The 26,187-nt window shown below is 42.4% G+C and overlaps 1 long non-coding RNA gene across 2 annotated transcripts in view; it reads right to left on the bottom strand.

The window, feature by feature from the left end:
• Window positions 1-26,187, bottom strand: part of LOC101426860 (uncharacterized) — a 151,022-nt gene that overhangs the window by 15,055 nt on the left and 109,780 nt on the right. The window contains exon 2 of one of the 2 annotated variants that reach the window (XR_011647878.1): window positions 9,030-9,080. The exons of the other annotated variant lie outside the window; for it this stretch is intronic. This is a non-coding gene — a long non-coding RNA (uncharacterized lncRNA). The remainder of the gene's footprint in view (window positions 1-9,029; window positions 9,081-26,187) is intronic. 2 annotated transcript variants of the gene reach the window in all.

The following is a 26,187-nucleotide window of genomic DNA, read 5'->3' as shown; positions in this document are numbered from 1 at the left end:
TAAGAACATAGACCATAAAAGAAAAACTTTATAAATTAGAACTCACCAAATTGAAAATGTTAACTAGTCAAAAGACACCATGTAAAAAATCTGAAGACAAGCCACAGATCCAGAAAATAAAATAAAAAGTAAAACATTTATCTGATAAAGGACTTGTATCCGGAATGTTAAAAGAACTCTTTAAACACAATTATAGGAAGACAGACAACTCAATAAAGGGTACAAAATTGAACAAACATTTCATCAAAAAGGAAAGATATACATATGCAAAACAGGAACAATAAATATGCTCAACATCATTAGTCACTAGGGAAATGCAAATCAAGTCATGCTGAAACACCACTACACACCTAAAGGAATAGCTAAAATTTAAAAGACTGATGGTACCACCTGTCAGTGAGATATTGATAAACTGAAACCTTTGTATAATATTGGCAGGAATACACATTTGTACAGCCACTTTAGAAACACTTTTATTATTATTTTAGTTAAGCCTATCATTTAAGCAAGAAATCCCTTTCCTAAGTTACCTACCAACAGAGACAAAAACATATGTCCCATAAAGACTTTTACACTCATATTCATAGTGGCATTATTCATAATAGGTGAAAAAATAAAAGGAAAATAACCCAAGTGTCTATGAACTGTTGAAAAGTAAATTAAATATGGCAAAGTTGTACAATGGAATACAAGTCAGCATTAAAAATGAAAGAATGACTAATATATACAACAACATAAAGGAATCTCCAAAATGTCATGCAAATGAAAGACAATACACCCAAGAATATTACACACTATATGACTCAATTGATAAGAAACCTCAGAGAAGGCATATCTAAGGAGATAGAAAGCTGATCGACAGATGCTTGAGGTCAGGAGGTGGCAAAGATAAGTGACTACAAAGGGAAACAAGGAAACTTTGAGGGGATAGAGAAGTCTTACAAAAGTTATCTGTGGTAATGCTTCATTTACAAATTTGTTCATTTACCACAACTCATTAAATGAAAACTTCAAATGGGTGAATTGTATTGAATGCAAATTATACCTAAATAAATTGGTTTTAAAAGGTCATTAAAAAGTTTAGAAGGAGATCAAAGTAATTTGCCAATTGGACCCAGCTGGCAAGTTCACTATAGTAAATCACTGTAATCCACTATAGTAAAGGAGACCCCACAGTATTGAGATGTGAAGAGGATTTTGGAAACAATATGAGATGAAGTCATTTAGTTCACATAAAATGCCCATAAAGAACTGCTTTCTAATTAAATATTTGAAAGCAAAAATTGCTAAAATTATGGGTAGAAAACGATCTTAATAATTTATTTCAAATTAAATATTCCTCCTTTGAACACTGAACGTTTATCCAAAGAGTTTTTAAAATGACACTAACTAATTGGACTTTGGCAAATGTCCTCATATTAGGCTCTGAACACTTAGGAATTTGTCAATTGACACATATATACCATGCATCTATGTTCACATCTAGCATGCTAACACCAAAAAGCTTGTAATCGCAAGGCGTCCTCAAGAAACTCAAAATATTTCACAAAATAAAAATAGTTAAATGCTGCTAATAATGACCTCTCCTCTTAAGGAGATAGTGATTTCCTGTAAAAATTCGTCACTAATTTAAACACCGACACCATGGGAGAACTGGCAGAATTCCAGAAGGTCCCAGCTGTTTCGCTCTTGAAACCAGCAGTCTTGGCCTGTGGGCCACTCACACAGACCCCCAGAAGTGAGGGTCAGTCCATTTTAGGCAGAGCGCCTAAAGGAGAGGACAGGGGGTTTATCTCCAAGGCACAAATCAGAGAACCCCAAACCCTGAGCAGTATGTGTGGACCCATCCACCTACACAAGCTCCTGAAACATTCAATTTGGAAAACAGCTTCTCTGCTAATCCCATCTCCTCCTGGAAACCAACCTGACATCCTGGACTGCAGACCTGCATGTGGAGTGATGGCCCTCCATCATTGTTAGCCAAACCCAGGAGTCAAATCCACCCAAGTTTTGAGTATAAAGCGGATACGCTCGTTGTCGTTATTCTGGAACAAAGTAAAACTGAGCCCGTCCTGGGAAAACAGGTGATATTCAGCCGCTCTGCCTATAGCCCTGTTCCCATCTGCTCAGACCTGACACAAAAAGGAAGGTTTTGTATCACTTAGCTGTGGCGTGCGTGTGAAAATACTGCCCTGATGAAGAGGAGATGATGACCAGCTAAAGCCACTGACCGTGTGGTGCAGCAGTGCTCAGAGATGTGTTCACCAAGTGCAGTGAGTGTCCCATGATGTTGGAGGAGGAGGTTGTTGTGGGAGAAGTGGGGTGAGGGGGGTGGGGGGGTATATGGGGGCCTCATATTTTTTGAATGTAACATTAAAAAATAAATTAAAAGAACAAACAAACATAATAACCTGTAGTGGGGAATTGTAGTCTGTAAATCAGGCCATTTTATCACTCTTCAGCCCTTTCCTCTCTACCTGGGACCCCTGATCTGTTATTTTCTCCCATTTCTCTTCCCTCCCTATGTAAATAAACTACTGGCCTAAGTCAAAAAATAAATAAATAAATAAAGGTAGTGTAAAGTTTTCTAGTGAACTGAATGAGCCTTCAAAGGGAATGAGGAGTAAGCCACATACTCTGCCTTCCATCTAGGCAAGTTGTGTTCCTTCATTTCTCTTTGCATTGGGGTATACTTTGGCCACACAATGGCCACCTCTGCCTGATTTTATTTTTTATTTTTTTATATACTTAGAAAATTTTAAAAATTTATTTCTCTCCCCTCCTCCCCTAAGTTGTTTGCTCTCTGTGTCCATTTGCTGTGTGTTCTTCTGCGACCACTTCTATCCTTATCAGTGGCACGAGGAATCTTTGTTTCTTTTTGTTGCGTCATCTTGCTGTGTTAGCTCTCTGTGCGGTGCCATTCCTGGGCAGGCCGCACTTTCTTTCATGCTGGGTGGCTCTCCTTATGGGGTGCACTCCTTATGGGTGGGGCTACAAGGGGGACACCCGAGTGGCAGGGCACTCCTTGCGCATCAGCACTGTGCATGGGCCAGCTCCACACGGGTCAAGGAGGTCCCGGGGTTTGAACCGTGGATCTCCCATGTGGTAGGTGGACGCCCTAACCACTGGGCCAAGTCTGCTTCCCTGGCTGATTTTAAAAGTTCTGGGATGGCAGGGTACTGCTCCTCACCAACCCTTAGGCTTCATGGCCTTAGTTGCTCTTGAAAGTCACATATTTATATAACATTTTATACCACTTTCCTATCTGTTAGAAATACATTTTGAAATGTTTATGGGTGAAATGATGAGAGGCTGGAGTGTGCTTCAAAATCATCCCCTTGTGAGGGTGAGGTATGGATGAAATGAGCTTGGCCATGTGTGGATATTTCTGAAGCCGAGTGATGAGCACACTTTGGAAATTCATTATATTATTTTATTTTGTATTAAAATGTTTTCATGATAAAATTTTAAGCCATGCATTTTACTAGCTCATTATTATGCCTGGACTCAAATTCAGTCATCTTTCATGCCTTGACTCAACTGCTGGAACTGTCCTCTCTTGCTGGTTTCCATTTCCGCTTTCCATCACTATTTAAAACATTGGTTGCACTGTTCCATCATTTAATATCTGCACATCGGCTGCCTGTCGTGGGTCGTTGGTGTTCTAAGGACTGGGGCTGGACTAACTAGTAAGACATAAAGCTTGTCCTCAGGCAGCTAGTAGTTGAGCCAGCATGTCACAGTATTTGGTATGTGATTGAGTACCAGGTTTGCTCTGCTCATAGTCCGTGGCAGGAGAGAGTTGTCCATTGTTCTTGGGGATGGAAGAGGGAATCAGAACACTGAATGGAGGAGGTGATGCTTGAGTAAATGGATGAATCTCGATAAATCATTCTAGGCAGAGGGAGGTACATGATCATGTCCCAAGAAATGAAAGAGCCTTGCACATTCAAGGTCAACTATGATTGAATAAATGTGCAAGTGTGAAAGAAATATAACTTATTAACTCATTTTATACTCTTACATGTGGACAAAGATCATTCTACATAATAGAGACAGAACTAAGATAAGCAAAGAATAGCCAGGATGCATTCCAATCATTATAGGGCAATTTGCAATATCTTAAACAAAGCTAATTTTAAGGACATTCTCTGTTTAAATGTTTCATTCTACTAATTTTGTTAATATTCTGTTCCTTCTCTCTTAATATTCAAGAACTACTCTCCCAATAATTTAGAGGAAGAAATATTTTTGGATTGGAAAACAACTGCCTACTTCTCAGTGAAAATCCAGGGTGAATATCAATTATGATCAGTGCTGGGAAGTTTTTCTTCCCAGATACTCCATTGTCTTCTGAATGCACCAGATCGTGGTGTGTCTTAATGAAGAAAGACGTGCACAGGTGCTGACACTCTCCTGCAGCTGCTGGAGGCTGCCAGAGTCAGGACTGAACCTCGGCATCTCAGGCTGGTCATCTATTACATCAGCTATGAAATTTCTGATGGTTCAGTTCCTTTAAGAAAAAGAATCACCTAAAGAGCTTAATTATTTGTGACTTGTTTATATTTTCATGACATGAGAATGACAAGGCATATTTTGGGGCTAGTTTATTTAAGGTTAAAGTCTAATTTTTCTGAAAACTTTGAATGCATTTCTTGTCATAACACAACAGCAGTGTTTCTTTAAATTACATCATCCCTTAGGAGTCTCCTTTTAATTTATTGTAGGTTTGCTTTAATATATCTAATAAAAAGCATGAAGGTATAAAACATATTAAAACAAATATCCATGCATGTGTCACCCAGAATTAACAAGAGCACAGTCACTTTTCCCCCAAAAATTAAAATAGCAGGAAACCTTTCACACACTGAGGAAGTCATGCCATCTGTGATAAACTTTCACGTCCCTCTATCCTTTCTGGAACTCTTTCTCCAGTTTAGAGTAATACCAAGAATTTAATGCATACCCAGTGTCTTAGTAATGTTCTTTTAACTATCTCCATACACAATACAATTCTCTACGTGGTTTCCAATCTACATAAATGGATAGTACATATTTTCCTGTAACTTTACATTGCTTTATGTTTAATAAATGATGTACAGTGTATTCATTGTCATATTGTAACCCACGTGTAGATATACCCCCAACTTACCATTTACCATTAATAATTATTTGAATTCTTCCTGTTTTTCCACCACAAAAATAATACGTGAAAAATGCAAGAGGGAAATGGATGTGGCTGAACCAATTGGGCTGCTGTCTAGCATACAGGAGGCCCAGGGCTGGATGCCCGGGATGGCCCACGTGGCGAGCTGGCCTGTGTGGAGGGCCGACCCATGCTGGAGTGCTGCCCTGCATGGCAAGGACACCCAGTGTGGGAAAGCCCCCCGGTGCAGGAGTGCCAGCCGATGCGGAGAGCTGGCACAGCAGGACGACGCAACAAGACACAGAGGAGAAAAAATAAGAAGACGTAGCACAACAGGGAGTTGAGGTGGCGCAGGAAAATAATTGCCTCTCTCCCACTCCAGAAGGTCCCGGGATCGGTTCCTGAAGCTGCCTATTGAGAATACATGCAGACATAGAAGAACACAGAGTGAATGCCACGGAGCAGACAATGGGGGAACAGGGGGTGGGGGTTGAGAAATAAATAAATCTTTTAAAAAAATGAAAGAATGAATGTTCTGGTGCATGTCTTTTTATGTTCATATAATTTTTCCAATTTGTGTCAAAAAATATATATGGATGTTTGTGTGTTCATGTGAGTGGATTCAAATACTTCTGATCATTTTCCTTGAGATTTGTATACAGTTTAGTTAATTTGATGCTATATCATCTGACACATCAAAGATTCAGATTGTGGTATTTCCTCATACACTTTTTTTTTCTCTCCCCATCCCCTCACCCCAACCCCCGTTGTCTGCTCTCTGTGCCCATTCACTGTGTGTTCTTCTGTGTCTGCTTGAATTCTTGTCAGTGGCACCAGGAATTAGTGTCTCTTTTTGTTGCGTTATCTTGCTGCATCAGTTCTCTGTGTGTGCAGCAACACTCCTGGGCAGGCTGTGCTTTTTTCTCACAGGGCGGCTCTCCTTACAGGGCGCACTCCTTGTGCGTGGGGCTCCCCTATGCAGGGGACACCCCTGCATGGCATGGCACTCCCTGTGTGCATCAGCACTGCGTGTGGGCCAGCTCATCACACAGGTCAGGAGGCCCTGGGTTTGAACCCTGGAACTCCCATGTGGTACGTAGATACTCTATCAGTTGAGCCACATCAACGTACCCCTCATATGCTTTTAGATAAGAATCTCATATGCTTAAACATGGTATCAATTTCATTTTTCATCTTCCATGTTATCATTCCTTCGTTCATTTACTTTTTTATTTGCTTTTTAAACAAAAAGTCAGCTAAATAGATTGACGAACAGAGTTTACTAAGATATTTTCTCACTCACCAAAGCTGAGCATGTTAATGACTGGCACATGTCAAAGTTGGGTTAGAACAAAATGTTTCTCCTGGGAAGAAGTTAAGATATTTAAAGTTCCCAATATGAAGAGTTACTTCCGCCATTCTCTGCCCCATGCATTGTACAAAACCTTCACCTAATACATTGTTGAATTACATTTATTTTTAGATATGACTCCTCATTCCATCATCCTCCAACAACTGTCCTCTCTTTTGATGCTAATCATCACCCTAAAATTGATGTCCCCAACATCACAATAACACAGTGGCCCTAAAATTTCTTGAGTACTTCCTACCATGCAAGAGTTTTAGGTAAATGAACTTATTTTAACTTCACCATATATAAGGTAGGAATTACTTCCTACACTTTATAGAAGAGATTTATTTAGGTCACCCCAAGTTCCTTGGTGAGTAAGTGACCCAGGTAAATATAAGAGACTCTGCTACAGCTCTGGACCTCAGCTACTTCTTTCTTCCGATGAACAAGGCAAGTCCACAAACATTTTTAAGCAAAGAAACAACATGCTTTAGAAGGAAAACAAAACACTAATTACTAAGATACTTACTTTATTCTTATTAGTAAGAATAAAAGCATATGAACAAGTGATTGAGGACAAATGACAAGTTTCAGCATTATATATACAAGTGAGAAGATTATTTATGGATTTTTATCCTTTGATATTTCTGCAAATTTCCAAGGGCCAAAAATGTTTATCTTGTATCTTGACTTTGGTGCTTAATAGGGGGAAAAATTATCTGCCAGGCACATAGGTCATTTTGTAAATTGAGTGTTTAATGGAGAGTGAACTGCCTAAATTAGTGTTTTCCTGACTTGCCTCATGATAAAAATCATTTGGGAAATTCATTACAAGTATCAATCCTGGATCTCAAATCTAGGAGCTCTAAAGTACAGCATCTACAGACATTAGTTCTCAGACTTGCTTAGGTAGCAGTCAATTAATCAGTGTTAGTTTGGGACAAGCAGAGAAAAGGTACATGAAAAATATGGTCAGATTATCCTACACTCCATAAGTGAGCTTTCTCCAAGAATACACAAGGAAAAAGGAAGTAGACCTTTGTCCATCTTGGGTTGCATTTGCACCTTGGCAAATTTCCAAGGGCCAAATATATTTCTTTTGTATCTAAACTTTGGTGCTTAATAGGGTAAAATGATTTTCCCAGGCACATAGGTAATTTTGTAAAATTTCATTTATCTGTCATGTGTTGACTTAAAGTATATAAGAAAAGGAAAAGTAGGTGATAATTTTGTAAGGTTGATGATAAAAATTTTCAATTGGCCAAGACTTATGTTTAAAAACCTTGCAGCTAGATAGTTCTATCCATCTGCCCCATGGGATCTAAGCCCCCTCTCAATTAGACGCAGAGTGGGCATCACCATCCCCAAATCCTCGAGATTGAGGAATGAACAATGGACTAAAGTAGACTTATTATTATTCTATTACAGACTTCTTATTATTCTAGCATTGGAAGAACTCTTATCATTGATATAAAGGCAGTGGCCACCAGAGGTTCTGAGGGATGGGAGAGGGAAGAAAAGGTGTAAAATGGGGGCATTGGATTTGTCCTGCATGACATTGCAGTGATGGTGGATACAGACCATTGTATATTTTGTCATAACCTACAAAATGGTGCAGGACAGAGTGTCAACTATAATGTAAACTAGTCCATGGTTAGTAGCAATGCTTCAGTATGTGTTCATCCATTTTAACAAACGTACCACACTACTGATGGATGTTGTTAATGTGGGAAAGTGTGGGAGGGGGAAGGAGGGGGGCATATGGGAATCCTTATATTTTTTATGTAACACTTATGTAATCTAAAGTGTCTTTAAAAAAATTTATAAAAAAATATGGGAAACTTTTGGGGGATTTTGATTAGAATGACAGAAAGAAAAATAAAATAATTGGAAAGGAAAAAAACAAAAACCAGAAAACCAAAAACCAAACCAAACCAAAACAAAAAAACCTCACAACCTTGGAGCTATAGCACAGACTGTCTATTTGATTTGAGAAAAACTGATAGTATAGAAGATGCTGAGTAATTCCCAGACTGACTTTATCAACATTTTAAAGTAGTTTGGAGATTAGGCTGTCTCTAAAAAGTGCAGACTTTTTTCCTGCAGCCTCCCAATCTGTTTCTTTGCACTAACCATGTATTCTCAATTTAAAGGTCTGAAGGCACCTATATGAAAAATTCCCCAGTCCACCCAGTAAACTGCTTGTGACATTATATTGTGTTTTTCTCAATCTTGGATAACCTATGGGGAAGCCATGGCACAATTTCACAATGAACCATTTATTTAAAGCTAGCCGTAGTGCCTCCATGCTAGAAGAGGTGCTCATATCACTAGACCATCAATTTGGTGACACCTCCAAAGCTCACACATGCCAAGAAATTACAAAACTGGATGTGTGTCTGTCTGTGTTTGAGGGGGCAGGCGTTTAATATTTTTTGAAGACTACCACTATTTTCTTATACATCTGCCTCGTGCCTTGCACTAGAAATGAACTGATTCCACACAGGATAACTATTGTCATAGCATACCTACCTCTCATGAGCAGCTCACTTCTAATCTATTGAGCAGTTCCTTCTCTTGGATCTGGGTGAAATAAATAAAAGGAACAACAATCAGAACAAAACAAATAAACACTTTTTAAGAAAGCTCCCTTGAGATTTCCTAGGAAGAAGCTTACAAGCTGACCCCCAAGCAGAAGTAGCCAGAAAAATTTCTGAGTGGTCAGGAAAACACCGAGTAGAAATTGTGTCTAAGGAGTCTCAGTCCTGAAAGGTTTCAAAGTGTCTATCAAAAGCAAACTCAAATGCTCCCTGGAGGAAAGTATATCCTCAAGTCTCATGGAAATCCCACAGACATATATCTAAAATGGAAAAAATAATAAAATAATAAATTGAAACAAAAAACAATGGAAAGATACAGGCAGATTGACATTGTTAAAGAGCATTATTAATGCAATATCATATAGCTATGTAGACATGAACCACAGACAGGCAAAGAAGTCGCAAAATTAAAGAGGCTTGAGAGTCCACTGATTGAATTAGAGGGTACAAAATACATTTTGATGGAGTAAGGAGATTTTTTAAAAGGGAGTGCAGAAGCAGCAGTAGTAAACGATAACATGGCTGAGAATTAGCCAGGCATGAGGAAAGATGCAAATTTCAGAATCCAAAAAATCAACCCAGCAACAGGATCACTGAAGAGAAGGCCACATCGCGTGCTCGTCAGGCTAATAATACAAATGACCTGTCTTAGAAGGAGTGAGAGAGAAGAGACAGATAACCTACATAGAAAGGATCATTAAACTGACAGTAGAATTATCTACAGACAAGCTAGAAAAGCCAGAAAAAAGTGAGAAAAATGACTTCAGAGTGTAGAGTAAAAAACTTCTCAATCTAAAACTATATGGAGTAAAACTCTCTGTCAAGAAAAATGGAGGGAAACGGACTTTGGCCCAGTGGTTAGGGCGTCCGTCTACCATATGGGAGGTCCGTGGTTCAAACCCCGGGCCTCCTTGACCCGTGTGGAGCTGGCCATGCACAGTGCTGATGCACGCAAGGAGTGCCTTGCCACGCAAGGGTGTCCCCTGCGTGGGGGAGCCCCACGCGCAAGGAGTGCGCCCGTGAGGAAAGCCGCCCAGCGTGAAAAGAAAGAGCAGCCTGCCCAGGAATGGCGCCGCCCACACTTCCCGTGCCGCTGACGACAACAGAAGCGGACAAAGAAACAAGACGCAGCAAATAGACACCAAGAACAGACAACCAGGGGAGGGGGGGGGAATTAAATAAATAAATAAATCTTAAAAAAAAAAAAAAAAGAAAAATGGAGAAGAAATTACTTTTAAAAACATGGAAAATCTAAATACAAATTAAATAAGTAAATTCAATAACCAGATGCCTAATCTTTGAGTCCATGTCCAAAAAATATAGGTAGAAGTTAAGGACAGGTAAAACTAGCTGGCAAGAATATAAAGTCATTGTATTTTTGGAAGGAAATTAAAAATACTAAATAAATTGTTTGGTTTAAGTATGTAAATTAATATTTCAAGAGTAAACACTAAGGGGAGGGGTTGGTGGTGGTTAAAAATCCTAGCTTCCAAAGTAGATAATGAAAAATAAGCTATCCATTCAATATAGCAAGAAATAAAGAAAGCCTCCTCAGCAAATGAAACACGCAAGTAAAATGATGTGACAGTAATCTCCAATAATCAAAATTATTTTCAAGAACATACGGAATATGAAGAGGGAAGAGGAAGAGGAGGATGGAGAGGAGAAGAAGAAAAAACACTGAGCATGCATTAGGCCACACAGCAAGTCAGACAAGTCAAGATTTCACCCACAAGGTAATTAAGGAATCAATCATGAAAAAATATTTCAGAAGCTATGGAGTTGCGAATTGTTTTAAAATTCAAATTTACTAATAATTAAGTAAAATATCACAAAATATATTGGAAATCACTTAAAATGAAATGAAAATGTACCTATTAAAACATATGGCATAAAAGTAAAGCCATGGGAAGCGGCTGCGGCTCAATCAGATGAGCTCCCATCTACTACATGGGAGGCCCTGGGTTCACGTCCTGGGGCCTCCTTGTGAAGGCAGGCTGGCCTGCACCCCACAGAGCTCCTTCCAGCCCACAAGCACTGTGAAGCGCTGACTCAGCAAGGTGACGCAGCTGAAAAGGGAGACAAGCAAAAACACAGAAGAGCGCGCAGTGAATGGTCACAGAGAGCAGACAGCAAGCAAGCCTCAAGGGGGGAGGGGAAATAAAATAAATAAAAACAGACACAGAAGAATGCACAGCGAATGGACATAGAGAGCAGATAGCACACAAAAAGCCACAAGGGGGGGAGAATAAACAAAAAATAAATACAGACGCAGAAGAATGCACAGTGAATGGACACAGAGAGCAGACAGCACGCAAAAAAGAAAAAAAAAAGCCACAAGGGGGGGATTTAAAAAAAACGAAACACCCAAAAACTAAAGCCAGAAATTCTGAGCCTAAAATGTATAGCTTTCAAAAAAATTAATTTGAAATTCTTGTGCTGGGAACTCAAATTAAGTAGTTAAAATATTTTTAAATATTCTTGAGAAGGACTCAAGGAAAGAGGATGGTACTAATAAACATAGCAGAAAGTAATGAAAGAGGAAAGAAATAAAAGAGTATAACAGAGCTAAAGGCTAGTTCTTTAAAAAGAGGGGTAAAACTGATAACGATCAGAAAAGTTGATCTAGCAAGCAAGCAAGAAAGCACAAATAAACAACACTAGAAATAATAGGGGTACATAACTACATTATGCCAAAATATTTAAAATTTAAACTGTACAAATTGCTTTAAAAGCACTCAAATGAACTCAAAAAGGAACTGAGATCCTGGATAATCATCTAGACATTAAATAAATTTAAAAAGTACAATTATGTCTCTCTACATTGTTTTATGGTTGTGTGTTTTATATTTCACAATAAAAATTTAGAAAAGATACATTACAGTGTGACCAGAGATTGCCAGGCTTCTTTGTTCCCTGGCTTGTGATGAAACCAAAGCCCCATTTCCTGCACCTGTACTGTCTGATAGGGTAGCCACATATGGCTATCTAAATTTACACTCACTGAGATTAAATAAAATATAAAAATACAGCCCTCAGTTATTTTAGACATATTTCAAGTGCTCTAAGATACTCTGGAAGAAAGATTCTAGGTGTATCAGGCAGGTGCTCCAGAGAAACAGAATTAATAGTATGTATGGATTTATAGGTATGTGTGTATGGATGTATAAATATATCTAAGGCAATTCCTTAAGAGATTTATTATAAGGAATTGGCTCACTCAACAGTGGGAGCCGCCCAAACTCTGTAGGGAAGGCCCCAAACTGAAAACTCTGAAAAAGATGATACCGAAACCTTAGTCCAAATTCCCCATGGGACCACTGGATGGAATGGGGGAGAGTATGGGCCATGATGTGGACCATTGACCATGAGGTGCAGAGGTGCCCAAAGATGTACTTGCCAAATGCAATGGATGTGTCATGATGATGGGAAGGAGTGTTGCTGGTGGGGGGAGAGGTGGGGTGGGGGTGGTGGGGTTGAATGGGACCTCATATATATATATTTTTAATGTAATATTATTACAAAGTCAATAAAAAAAAAAAAATTCCCCATGGGAAGCTGCCTGACTGGAAATGCTGGCAAAATCCAATGTTGAAGTTGATGCAGAAGTTCTTCTGATCTCTGAGACCCTCAGTTCTGACTTTTAAGACCTCCAGCTGACTCGCTGAGGAGGTTACTAAGGGCCATCTCCTTTGTTGATTGTAGATGCAATCAACTAATGGTAGACACAAATCTCATCCACCAGATGCCCTCACAGTAACAAGCAGGCCAGTGCTTACCCGAAACAACTGAATGCCATAACCCAGCTAAGTTGACACATGAATTGACCATCATAGCAGGTCAGATTCTGCCAAGAAGGGTCTCACCAAAGAGAGAGAAACATGGGGAACTTGGGTAGCATGAGGGCGCTTTAGATGGTACGGCCAAGGGGTCAGCAAACTTTTTCTGTACAAGGCAGATACTAAACATTGTAGGCCTTGAGGGTCAAAGAGTCTGTTTCACATCCACTCAACTCTGTCCTTGAAGCAAAAACAGATATAAACAATACACTGTTCCAATAAAACTTTCTTTACAAAACATAGCCAAGCACTGGATTTGACCCTCAGGCTCGGTTAGCTAACCCCAGGTACAGCAGGAAGCATATAGAAAGAAAACTCGCTTTGCATATCCTCAGAAGCCCCCACGCTAATCAGAGAAAACTGCTGCCTTGCAATGGGCTAATACTTCATTCCCCAATGGTACTCTTTGGAACAAAACACATTTTACCTTGGGAGTGGATGTAGCTGAAGTGGGCGAGCACCTGCTTCCCATGTACGAGGTCCTGGTTTTTTTTTGTTTTTTTTTTTTAATTTTTTTATTTTTTATTGACTTTGTAATAATATTACATTAAAAATATATATGTGAGGTCCCATTCAACCCCACCCCCCCACCCCCCCTCTCCCCCCCCCCCAACAACACTCGTTCCCATCATCATGACACATCCATTGGATTTGGTAAGTACATCTTTGGGCACCTCTGCACCTCATATACATTGGTTCACATCATGGCCCATACTCTCCTCTATTCCATCATGTAGGCCCTGTGAGGATTTACAATGTCCGGTGATTACCTCTGAAGCACCATCCAGGGCAGCTCCATGTCCCGAAGACGCCTCCACCTCTCATCTCTTCCTGCCTTTCCCCATACCCTTTGTCCATTATGTCCACTTTTCCCAATCCAATGCCACCTCTTCTATGTGGACACTGGATTGGTTGTGTCCATTGCACCTTTATGTCAAGAGGAGGCTCAGATTCCACCTGGATGCTGGATGCAATCCTCCCATTTTCAGTTGTAATCACTCTAGGCTCCATGGTGTGGTGGTTGTCCTTCTTCACCTCCATCTTAGCTGAGTGTGGTAAGTCCAATAAATCAGATTGTAGGTGCTGAAGTCTGTTGAGGCTCAGGATCTGGCTATCACATTGTCAGTCCAGAGATTCAAATCCCCTAAATATATCTTAAACCCCAACATTAACTGCACCTCCAGCACATTAGCATGAAAGTCTTATGAAGGGAGATCCCATCTGAGTCCAGATTCATCACACATAAACACCATTTCCAAAGAGGGGCCATCTGCCCTGGTAGTTAACCCCATCGGCCATGACCATAACTCCCATGGGTCTCTTCAGCCCTCAAAGGAACCAATATCTGGGGGTTGTATCTGCTTTATCTGTCTCTCTGACTCTGCTCAGTTGTGCATGAGGGCAAACCTTCTGCCAGCCTCCAGACTCTTTTTTAGAAACTCGTAGCCATATAAACTCATTTCTCCTTTCCATTTCCCCCTTACTTTAGGTCAAACAGCATTTTAAAGTCATGGTATTTTATGTAGACATGGATATTCTGCTGATCCGCATTGAACCTTCCGTATAAGGTCATTTTCCAGTTGCATCATCAGTTGGTAGTTGATAGTGGTCCCTCGTTGCCAGGGAGGCTCATCCCCGGGTGTCATGTCCCGCGCTGGGGGGAAGGCATTGCATTTACATGCTGAGTTTGGCTTCGAGACTGGCCACATTTGAGTAACATGAAGGCTGACAGAAGGAAATTCCCAGGCACAAAGTCGCTCTAGGCCTTGTTATTATTTTGGGTTTATCAGCTCACAAGCATAGTCATTAGTATCAGGGGCTCACTGTTGAACCCTCACTCCCTCCCGGTCCCCACCACTGTACCTGGGAGACTGTCGCTGCTCCCCTAGGGACCACGACAGAGCACCACTGGCCAGGAACCCAGTACCCCCCCTACTGTGGTTTTTAATTGTTGCCACTATGAGTATATCCAAACATTACCATGCACCCTGGACATATGTTCTGTACAGCTCCCTGTCAGTCATATATCATCTGTCATTGGTATCCCATACCAGTATCCCTCCATTGCCATTGTTGAAACACTCTGTGATCCAGAACTCCCCGAAATTTGAAGCCCAATATAATGTCATGGTCCCTTACTAGGGAATGGCATATAGCGATGAGTTTAAAGGATAGATAAAGAACTTGGATAAAGTTAGATAAAGAACTTAGATAAAGAATGTTGACTTGAAAAAATTCCACATCCTATTTTTTTCTTTTCCCCCCCCCCCCCCCCCCTAATTATTCAGCTTTTCTTCACAGGAGTCCTAGACCACAGCAATGTATATATATAATATACAGCACTCCCACACATCCACCAGAAAACCTTTTCCCTTCCACAGTGATACTCTTACGCCCTATTCATATCATATTTACTTAAAGTGATGTACAGAGTCTGAGACATTAGCTTTCTAACAAGGTGACATCTGTGTTTACATTATGGTGCATACTTTAGGATACACAGTTCTTTACATTTTTAGTTATCCTATGTTTTACATGATCCCCAGTACCTCCTAAAAACAAATGGGAAAAACAACACTCATTGGCGAGTGGATGTAGCTCAGTGACTTCAGCCTCTGCTTCCCATGTATAAGATCCTGGGTTCAATCCCTGGTACCGTCGGGAAAAAACAAACAAAAACCACACGCATTTAACCAAAATACTATCAAGGCAGGCCAATTTTTAAATTTTTGCTTTCCCACAGAAGTAGTTATGCATTCTAAATTTGAGTAAGGCCGGCTCTGATTTCATCGCCCTTTCTCCACATGCCAGGCTTCACAGAACTCCATTAAAGAATGTGTGATGATCTCATGGGGCAAACCGGCTTGGATTGTGAGCTACCTGGAGAATGTCATGTCCCTTTATGCCAAAGTCCTTTAAATCTAAGAGGCATTCCTCAAAGGCTGAGCGGCGCTGATTAGACTGTGGCACTGATGGACCGTGTTGGAGACGTGGCAGTCAGCTTGTTACCGAGAAGCCTTTGACCTCCCCTGCTAGCGCCCTGTAACAAGCCTCCTAGGGCCCCGACCCGGCTTTGTGAATTTGCTCTTTACTTCAATGAAAAATAAAAGGTATGCCCATCTTGATTGTCACAAAGAAACTGCTTGGAAGTCCTGAACTGAGAGTTAAAAAGCGTTTTCTCTCCCCAACTCAGTCTTCAAGAGATTAATTTAGCGGAAACCTCTGGCCTCTCTAGAGACAGAAACCTTCAGGCTCTGTTTTCGTCTTGGATACCTTTACGAACAGCAGGACTATCGTGGAAAATGCTGCACATGGCTCAACAAATGAGAAAAGGGACACTAACAAAAACAAAGGAAACATTTACTGAGAAAGAAAGAATTCTGGCTCTGGCTTTCCTGAAAACCAGTGATTTTAGTCATACTCAGGGTGTGGGTTTTCATATGAAATAGACAGACATCACTTTTTACATAAGTCTTATGCTAGTCTTGACCCAGTTTGATTTATCTAGCTGGTCCTTAATCAAGAAATGCATTTATGTAAAGAAAACCCAGGGAAAACAATGGCAAAATCTGGTTGCTTTCTGGATGTATGCATTTAGCAAATGTGCACTTTAATTCTTTGGAAACTGGGGTGGTACCTGGAAGCCCCAGTTATGAGCTTTGCAGGTTCTAGTAGGCACTCATTAAACAATCGCTGAATGGATGAAGAAATTAATGCTCAGGGAAGCTACAATGTGGTCCTGAGGCTAGAAAGGGGTATGTCAGGTCCCCATCATGGGCCTATTTGATGCATACACCCATCCCTTCTCACCCCTACCAGCGGGCTGACAATCAGTTTCTTTTCGCACATAGTTAGTTGAGATTGCTTAGAACTGATGATTCCTTCTATATTACATGTGCCACCACGATACATACACAATAATTGTATATTTTTTGCAAAGATTTCCTTGGATGCTACATAAAGCTGGTGTCCAATGAATGCAAAGTTAAAAGATTAATTAGGAATAAAAATGATCTATCCATGGACTAGCAAAGAAACAGCCTTCTTCAAAAATGTTAAGAATAGGCTTGAGTGACATTTTAGATTTGCCTTTTTAAATAAAGGTATATTTTTTCCTGAATGTAGAGTTTCAGGAGAGACTTCAAAAGAATCCCTAATGTGCAAACCTTGTCTAGGAAAGGAAGGTAGTGTGTGTAACTGGGCATTCTGGGTAGCTGGGACTCATTTCATATTACTCCAGGATGGAATTAAATTAGGGGATAGCCAGCTTGAGAGGAGCCCTTGACCTTGCCGAAACATCTGTCTTCGGTCCTGTCTGTTTAACTCGCCATTGCTTGTTGTGGGAAACCGGCTTATCTATTTGTTGCTTCCTGTTATTGTAGACGATGTTGCAACTGCTTTCTGTTATTGTAAATGTTACCTTATTGTAGATGTTGCAGTTGCTTCCTGTTATTGTAAATGCTGCAGTTGTTTCCTGCTATTGTAAAAGATGTTGCAAGTTGCTTCCTGTAGCAAACAGCTGCTCGGTGAGCTCAAATAAATGCGATATGGAAACTAGGCTTGAGGCTGTCAGTTGCAGAAGCTGTAAAGCCCCCTCTCTTGTGCCCTTCTTCCTGTCCTTTTATTTCCTCAGTTCTGCATCGCCTTCCCTTCATGCAGACCTATTGCTGAGCTGGTCTCAGCAATTGCTGCTCAACATCTGCCCCTGGAGCATGGGAGGTGACTTCTCTGATTGCTAGGATAAGAGTGAGCTTTGGCCACATGCCCAGACTTTGAAGGAACTAGCAGTGCCTCTGTGGACATCACGGTGGTCGACAGCTGCAGTCCCACAAAGGCCGCTTACCCGCTCTTCTGAGTTGTGGGTTCTTCAGCCTGCCTGTCCCTACTTCTCTGGGGACAGTTCTTGGGCCTCCCAGCTTGAGCTGCTCTTACTACTTTACAAGGTGGCCTAATGGTCCTTTGAGCCAGCCTCAGCTTCACGAGACTGGCGGCTGCGGTCTGCGCCCCTGCCCCGCAGGTGGCCTCAGCACGCGGTCACAAGAGAAAGGGCGGCTGAGCCCTAGTGTCACTGTCACGGCTACTCCCTGCCAACCCCACAGAAATCGACATTCTCCCTGTGATGTTCAGGGGTTCTATTTGAGGGCAAAATGTCTGGGCTTTATTAACCTGGTGTTTTTTTCCAGCCACGGCTTGTCCAGCGTTGCTGGAGTGCACAGAACCTGGGGAGAAACTGGACCCCAGGAAGCGTACTACATAGTTTGAGAAAATTAATCTACCTTTTCTCTCCATGGTAAAAAGCCTTTCACATTCAAAAGCACGAGGCCTGTGTCATTCTGACGAGGGTGCTGTCTCCCCCTTAGACTGAGCTTGAGGAGCCCTAATATCTAGAAGGTAAACTGTGCACCCTTGAGCTCTGCAGATCCAGTCTCTATTTCTTTTTTCAAAACTAACAACAAACATGCCTTTGCTTCTGCCAAACCCACACAGTAGCAGGGGCTTGTGGCAGGGAGACCTGGGATTGGGAAAGGAGGGGAGGCGTGACAGGATGCCACCACAAAAACCCTGCAAGAAAGGACCGTTCTTGAAATGACCCGGAAACACTTTTTAGGGGACGTTCCACCCACAAGTTGTTTCCTCTGTTCAAAAAGGAAGGGTGTCGTAGAACTCTCCTACCTCCCTGACCTCAGCCTCTTCTTCCACCTTCCAACAGAGAATGGAAAGAAAGACGCGTGCCCTGGCATGGCAGAGGCTGGCAGCGCATCCTCCCGCACGCGCCCAGGGCTGCGGAGAGGCGCCTGGAGGAAAGGCTGCACCTGGAGGCCTGAGCGCACGTGGAGCCCGACGCTGCGCAGGAATGAGCGCGCCTGGCCTGTAAGAAGACAAGGACGAAGGTAACGCCCGCAGCGGGATGCGGACGGTAGGGGCCTGGGCCAGCGCTACTGCGGAGGACAGGAGAAAGGCGGGCGCAGCTGTCCCACCCCTGTCTACCCAAGTGCATCATGAATCGGGCAGAGGGTTAACAGCCGAGATACACAGAGAACAGGAGAGGCCTGGAGAGCTGACCCACGTCCCTTTCCTTCGCTTGCTTCTGTGCCCAGTCTGGTTGCCTGTTACCTGCAGCGGGTTTACTGCATGTTTGGATGTTTTGTTACATGACATGGTATTGTCACCAACTTCATGGGTTGTCTATATCGTCTTTGCGACCGTATTAGAAGAACTCACCAAAATCTAAGTAAAGAGGAACCAAATAAATGTAACTTTCTCAAACTCGACTGATCATTTCTTTAGATTCAATTTCATCCATTAGTGCAACATCTCATTTTTTAGATTGTGTTAGCTCTCCAGCTTCTAAGCATTAGAAATTAATAAATGACTTCTCTGAATAGTGAGAGTCACTACCTTAACTGTCTCACTTAAACACAGAAATCACAAATTTTGGCAAGTCATGTGGACAGACTACTGGATTAACCATCTTGGGGCATTACCAAGCTCTTTAATATTCTGGATTTTTTCAGTCACACAGTTCAGCTTATTATTTTCCTCCCCCCACCACCCCCCATTCTCCACTGTTTTTGCTGTCTGTGTCCATTCACCATGTGATCTTTCTGTGTCTATTTCTCTTTTTGTCTTCTCTTCTCGTCTTTCTCCTCTAGGATTCACTGGGATTCAATCCTGGGGACCTGTGATGTAGAGAGATGCTGTCACCTTGACTCTCCCCTTGTCTCTCTTCTGTTGTGGCATCGTCTTGCTGTGTGACTCCCTTGTGCGGGCACTGGCTCACTTGTGTGGACACTGGCTCACTTGAGCGGGCACTGGGCTCACCACACCAGCACTTGGCTTGCCCCATGGGCACTGGCACACTCTTTCTTCTTTTCCACCTGGAGGCCCCAGGGACTGAACCCGGGTCCTCCCATATGGTAGGTGGAGGCCCTATCACCTGAGCCACATCCCCCTCCTGAGCTGATTCATTTCAGTCCATCTCTACATTAAGCTCTTCCCCTCTGTACCCTCGCCCCTTTCAGCTCTGGACGAGAAACTGTGCTCACCGCATACCAAATGTGAGCAGGCAGCCCACGATGTGCAGGGTTCAATCTAGCTGTTCGTGGATTGGTTTGCTGTTCCCAAAGGGGCATGAACTCACCCTCTCGCCCCCGGATTGCGCTTTGGAGGACAGCACCCCCAAACGAACCAGCACCTGAGGTGGTGCCATCCGCCGAGGCGAGGTGGACGAGGAGGAGGGCTGTCTGCCTCGCCATGCTCAGTGACCCCAGGGGCTTGGCGGGCATCCCTTAGGCCCTCCCGGCCCTGCAAAGGAATCCTTTCGTCGTCTTTCCAGGAAGAGCTCTTTGGGGGCTGGTGTCTTCTGTCAACGGAGCCCTCTGGGAGAAGGAGCCCTCTGTGCCTGGCCTGATGAGCAGGCAGCGTCTGTGGCAGCCCGGCGGGCAGGATGCTGTGCCAGCAGGCCCTGCTGCGCGGGGGGCCTGGACGGGCCGCCAGGAGGGGCTTCCCCACTCCCCGCCGCCTGGGACGTTCTGCAGGGAAGAGCAGACGGGAGACAGCAGGGTCCTCTTTACAGCAGAGCATCCTCACGCTCGACTCCCAAGTCGAGAGAAACTCGCACGCACGCACGCCCACGGCGAGCGAAGGCGCTGCACAGCTTAAACGACGGCAGTTCCCTCACGCTACCTGTTCAAATAACGTTCAACTTGATTAACATTTTCCAGGATCATAATGGAAATGAGAAGAAAGAGTTCTGTGTTCAAACCGTCAGGCTCTATTTACGGAGAGGGGTGAAATAAACGACTATAAAGACATGACTATAAAGTTCAGCTAAAAGGGCATAAAATATGGAGTTTTATTAAATCCCTGAATTAATGATTTGCCAAATAATTGTGAGGCCCACAATTCTCCAGCACTCTGGTGGTCTCGAGTGGAGCTTTTGGTGTGCAGGTATGCTGCCCATCGCAAAGACACATTTCAAATAGGAGCAGGGGGGATACCGCTTCTTTCCTGGGGGGTCTCACCTGGGAACACCTGAGCCATATTTCACTTTGCTCCTAAACCTCAGGCACTCTGATTGACAGAAATTCTGTTGTGTGTCCACAGTGCAAAGGGGCTGCTCTTCAGATGTGTCTAAAACTGAGCCTTAGACTGTCACCTGGAACAGGGGTCATCTTGAGTGGTTAGAAGGCTGGGGTGCAAAGGCCGCGGTGAAAGTGGGCTGTCGAATATTAAATCACATGCACCCAATGCACAGACTGCAGGTGACTTTAAAATTAAGTACAGAGGGAAGTGGATTTGGCTCAACTGATAGAGCGTCGCCTACCATATGGGAGGTCCAAGGTTCAAACCCAGGGCCTCCTGACCCGTGTGGTGAGCTGGCCCATGTGCAGTGCTGCTGCACGCAAGGAGTGCCCTGTCACACAGGGGTGTCCCCCACGTAGGGGAGCCCCACGCGCAAGGAGTACATCCTGTAAGGAGTGCCGCCCTGTGCGAAAAAAGTGCAGTCTGCCCAGGATTGGTGCCACACACATGAGAGCTGACACAGCAAGACGATGCAACAAAAAATCCTGGTGCCACTGACAAGAATGCAAGCAGACACAGAAAAACACACAGTGAATGGACACGGAGAGCAGACAACTGAGGGGGAGGGGGGAAGGGGAGAGAAATAAATAAAAAATAAATCCTTAAAAAAATTAAGTATATAGTTTTGACTTATATATAAATTTGAAGTCGGTACATTTAGGTGGGAGATTAAAATTCTACACTCTCTAGGAGTACCTAAGCTACCACAGTACACCTTTCTAACTCAATTTCAGGCTAGGTTCTAAGTATTTCTTCTTAATTCCCAAGCCCTGGGTAATCAAAATCCTTAGTAAAATGGAAAGTCTTCGTAAATTTTAGTGATAGCCATAGGTTGATACAGAAAGACAGAAATGCTTGAAAGAGTGATGGATGACATCCTCTTCAGATAGATAGATAAGGTAAAGATATAGAATACCTACAACTACATATACTAGACATTTACATAGAAAGATTTTATACAGAGATATAGAGATCCAGCTACAGATATTCTATGTATACATACATAAAAACATCATATATATGTATACATGACTATAGATGGGAGGATAGACACAAACATCTATCCATCTACCTACCTATCTCCACACCCATCTATCAATATCTATGTATCTATCATCTATCATATCTATCACCTACCTCTATCTCTTTATCATCTAGATCTATCATTTATCAATCATCTATCATATCATGTATCATCATTATATCTATCTTCTATCACATCTGTTTAGACTACCTTTATCATCATATATATTAGCTATCTATCTACCTATCTACCTATCTATATCTATCTATCTACTATTTACTATCTTCTATCTATCTTTTATCTATCTATCTATCTACTATCTATCTATCACCCCTCTGGTTATAGTTACCATATAGCTCTGCAGCATTACAAGGTCTGTTACCAGGCATTGGCTGACACACTCCTGGAGCTGGAGGGAAGATGGATGAAAAGCTGGAAAGGGCGTGAGCAGGCTGGAACCCACGAGTGGGAGCTGGAGCCCCACGGGGATGGCCCGGGACCCCTCTCTGTTCCTGTTGCCTTGCATCTTCTTGGTGAGGGTATCCAGGGCCCCTCATCACAGAGCTCAACAAACACACCCGGCCTCCAAGATAAAGAGGCTGGAGGAGGAGGCAGGGAAGGTGGAGCAGTTGCAAACCCGGCTGCTGCTTCCTATGACAAGGCGAGTCAGTAGTTCAGTGGGGACACGTGTTAGCTGAAGAGTACCTGCTGCTTGCCTTCCACCCTCCCAAGCCCCCAGGAACCCCCTCTGTGGACAGCCCTAACGAGAGACACACAGTCATGGCAAATGGGAAATGTACTTCAGCCTAGCCAAGCTGACGCACTGCAAAGCCACCGCAGCACATGGCAGAGGCCTCCGGCAATCTTTTCCCTAATTTTAGTGACAGAATCCCTACATGCCCACATCGCTTCTCATCAGAGACCTCATTTCTGAGCCTCCCTTGCAAGTGGATGTGGCTGCATGATCAAGATCTGGACAAGGAGTGGAAATGAAGTGTTACTTCTGCAGTCGCTTTAGAGGGCTGGGGAATGGGGGAACATCCCCTTTCTCTTCTCCAACCTGCCTTCTGGAATGCGTGTGTGAAATGTGGAGCTCCAGCAGCCGTCTTAGAACATGAGGCATGGTGGAACGGAGAGCTGGACGAAGCCTGGGTCCCGTGAGTCCACACTATCAAACCTGTACTGCCTGCCTCGAGACTTTGGGTGAATCAATGTGAGCCTTTGCTTTTTCAAGCTCACGACTATTTGCTTCTTCTGGTTACACATCCTGACTGATGCAGAAGTCTTGGGACTTAGTCGAGACTCCACTGGCAGGTTCCTCAAACATCCAGCTCTGTCCACATGACTCCATCAAGCTCGGAGCTGCCTGTCCTGGTTTTCATAGCTCAGGGGACCCAGGAAGCCCCCGCCCCTCTGTGAGGGGCACGAGAGCCCTGACGAGACAGCTGACGCTGACTGCGCTCTCCACTGGGCTTTGCTGAGGAGCAGGGTTCCTGAAAAGGGGTGTGGTGAGACTGCCAGAAAAAAACAGAGAACCCCAGTTAAGTCTGCATTTTGGATAAACAGAGAAAACACTTTAGTACACCACGTGGGCTTACAGCTTCCGTTAGCTACCAAAACACGGCGGCTGCTGGATGGAAAGTGAAGCAGGAAACAGGAAAGCCATAAAACAAAGCCAATGACTCGGCAAGCACGGCACTTGGGGCCATTTAACGGGAGGTCCAGCAGTCTCAGGCGTCCACGACACCTGGAGGACGACCTCTGCACTACAGGCTTGAACAGAACCCAAGGCTCACGATGGGGACTGTGAGCCCCTGACCAACACAGGAAGTCTCCAGGTTCGGTTCCATGGGCAGAGATGTGCAATGTACTTTATATGTTTGTTTGTTTGTTTTTTTTTTTCAGAGAAAATGGGTGAACATTCTTTGAAAATACTTACGCTTTCAAATGTTTCTGTTTTCTATAAAACTCACTCATGTGGGAAGCCATAGTTATTCTCCTGGGAAGATGAATTAAACTAGGATGGCCAAAGATACTATTTCTTTCCCCTTTCCCCCACTCTTGACCTTCACTGTAAATGGTCCACTAATGACCTGTAGAATCAATATGCTTTTCCAGGTACCTATATGAAAACCAGGAAAAGGAAAAGCCTTGGATTTAGCATTACATGGCTCCGTCTGTACATTGCAGGAGTATTTTCTGAGATGTAATTTTTAAAACTTGGAGAAATTTTATCTGGAAACAAGATCTAGCCTCTTCGCTCAGTGAAATGAAACCAGGATGTCTTTTGAACTGTGCCTCACAAATAGGAGGGATGCCCAAGAGAGTGCTAAATCTCATTTTATTCTATTACAAATCTATAGGTGATTAACCACCCTCACATCATTTTTCTTTCAGCAAGAACACAATCTGTTTAATGATTTTAGAGGCAGTACTAGGCTTCTCATGTTACTTAAATATTAAAACAGCAATGGATCTGAGTCAACACAGGACTTCAAAGTCATAAACAAGAGCATTTTATTTTTGCTCAAATAGCCCCTGGCAGAGCAGATCTTCTAAGAACTTCTCATTGTAGCAAATGAAATCCCCATAATTCCACGGGATTGAAATTGTTCCTTAGCCATTGCATTCTCTACTAAGGAAAATGAGTAAAACCCTGCCGCATGTAAGATGTCATTGTTTATTTTTTAGTCAGAGGTAAAACCAAAGCACCGGAAATTGTAAAAATATGCAATGCACAATGGCCAGAAATGCCATAAAAGTTTTTCCCCTGAAGTCTCCTTAGTACCTAATGGGTTCTTTCAAAGTTGATGGCTTCTTGGCTGTGGTGGTTATAACATAATCAATCAATATCATCCTTCATACATCACCAAAAAACAAAACAAATATGAAAACAAAGAATGGGGAACACCATAAAAGTCATTTTTGATGACCTCCAAGAGCTTATGCCAAAACCAACATTGATGGTATGCTGAATTCTCTACCTGAAACATTGTCTGGCAGAATCTCCCATGCTAGTGATCATAAAATGAGTAGAAACACCTACTTTTCAAGATTCTTAAATGTCAGAAATGCCTTTGACTGAGTGTGACTATACCATATTATTAGATAGGAGCTGATTTATATTACAGACATTTGGGGACTTTTGGTGCTAAAATTATACTCTCTGAACCAAATTCTCCCAGGGTACTGATAAATTTGTCCATGTGAAGAAGCTGCATTCTTTATCATTTTACACTAAATCCTTTAGTTCACCTTTGACCGATAAGGGCAATTATCTATGGGCTGCTAACTTTGATAAATTCTTACAGTTTTAAAAAAAGTACATTCTGAAAGAATCACTTATGCCTAAGGATATGGTATATCTTGAAAGAAGGATGAAGAGAAGAGAGGAAATCTTTTTTCCAAATTGACTCAGTTCCTGTGTTCAGATACTGTGTTTTGCTCACCCAAGGGACAATCTACTTGAATGCTTTCTTGCAATAATCCTATCTGAAAAATGAATTTCATGAATTTGGATAGCAATAACTTTGGTAACTAAAAGCTGGGTAGTGAAGGAGTCTAGATAATCTGTTTAGCATATATATATATTTATCACATATATATGCTATAGGCATCTATTTGTTATAGGTATTGCACTGCTTCAAAGATCTTTCCATTAGATTTAGTGTGTGCGTATAGATCAGGTCAGATATCAGAATGGAATGCTAACATACATGTGCGAAAATGATGACATCAGAACTCTCTTTTCAATGAATTGTTCAACTCTGATTATCTGTACTGAGTCCAACCAGCTTTCTTTTAATTCAGTAGTTTAAAAATGGAAAAGTAACAACAGTGAAATGGAAAGATTTAAATTTTGTTAGATAAACGTTCTAGTTAACCCAAAAAAGTGATTCAAATTGAGTGTAAGGATTGAAACCATAGTGCAGAGGAAGGAAAATATAAAAATGTAAGGAAAAAGAGGTAAAAACAAACCTGAAAGAAATCACCAAGGATAAAGGAAATAGAGTGTTGTAGTCCACTGGGATCTTTGTGTGTTTACTAGGCAGGCAACATCGACCAGGACATTTGCTTTTGTGGAAATCCAGTAGAAGAGCTGACTAGTATGGAAATAAGAGCAATAAAGAATTGGCGCTCTG

This window comes from Dasypus novemcinctus, chromosome X (genome assembly GCF_030445035.2).
Source record: "Dasypus novemcinctus isolate mDasNov1 chromosome X, mDasNov1.1.hap2, whole genome shotgun sequence".
Classification (NCBI taxonomy): domain Eukaryota; kingdom Metazoa; phylum Chordata; class Mammalia; order Cingulata; family Dasypodidae; genus Dasypus; species Dasypus novemcinctus.
Note: the sequence above shows the minus strand (reverse complement) of the source record. Positions and strands in the feature narration are given on the sequence as shown.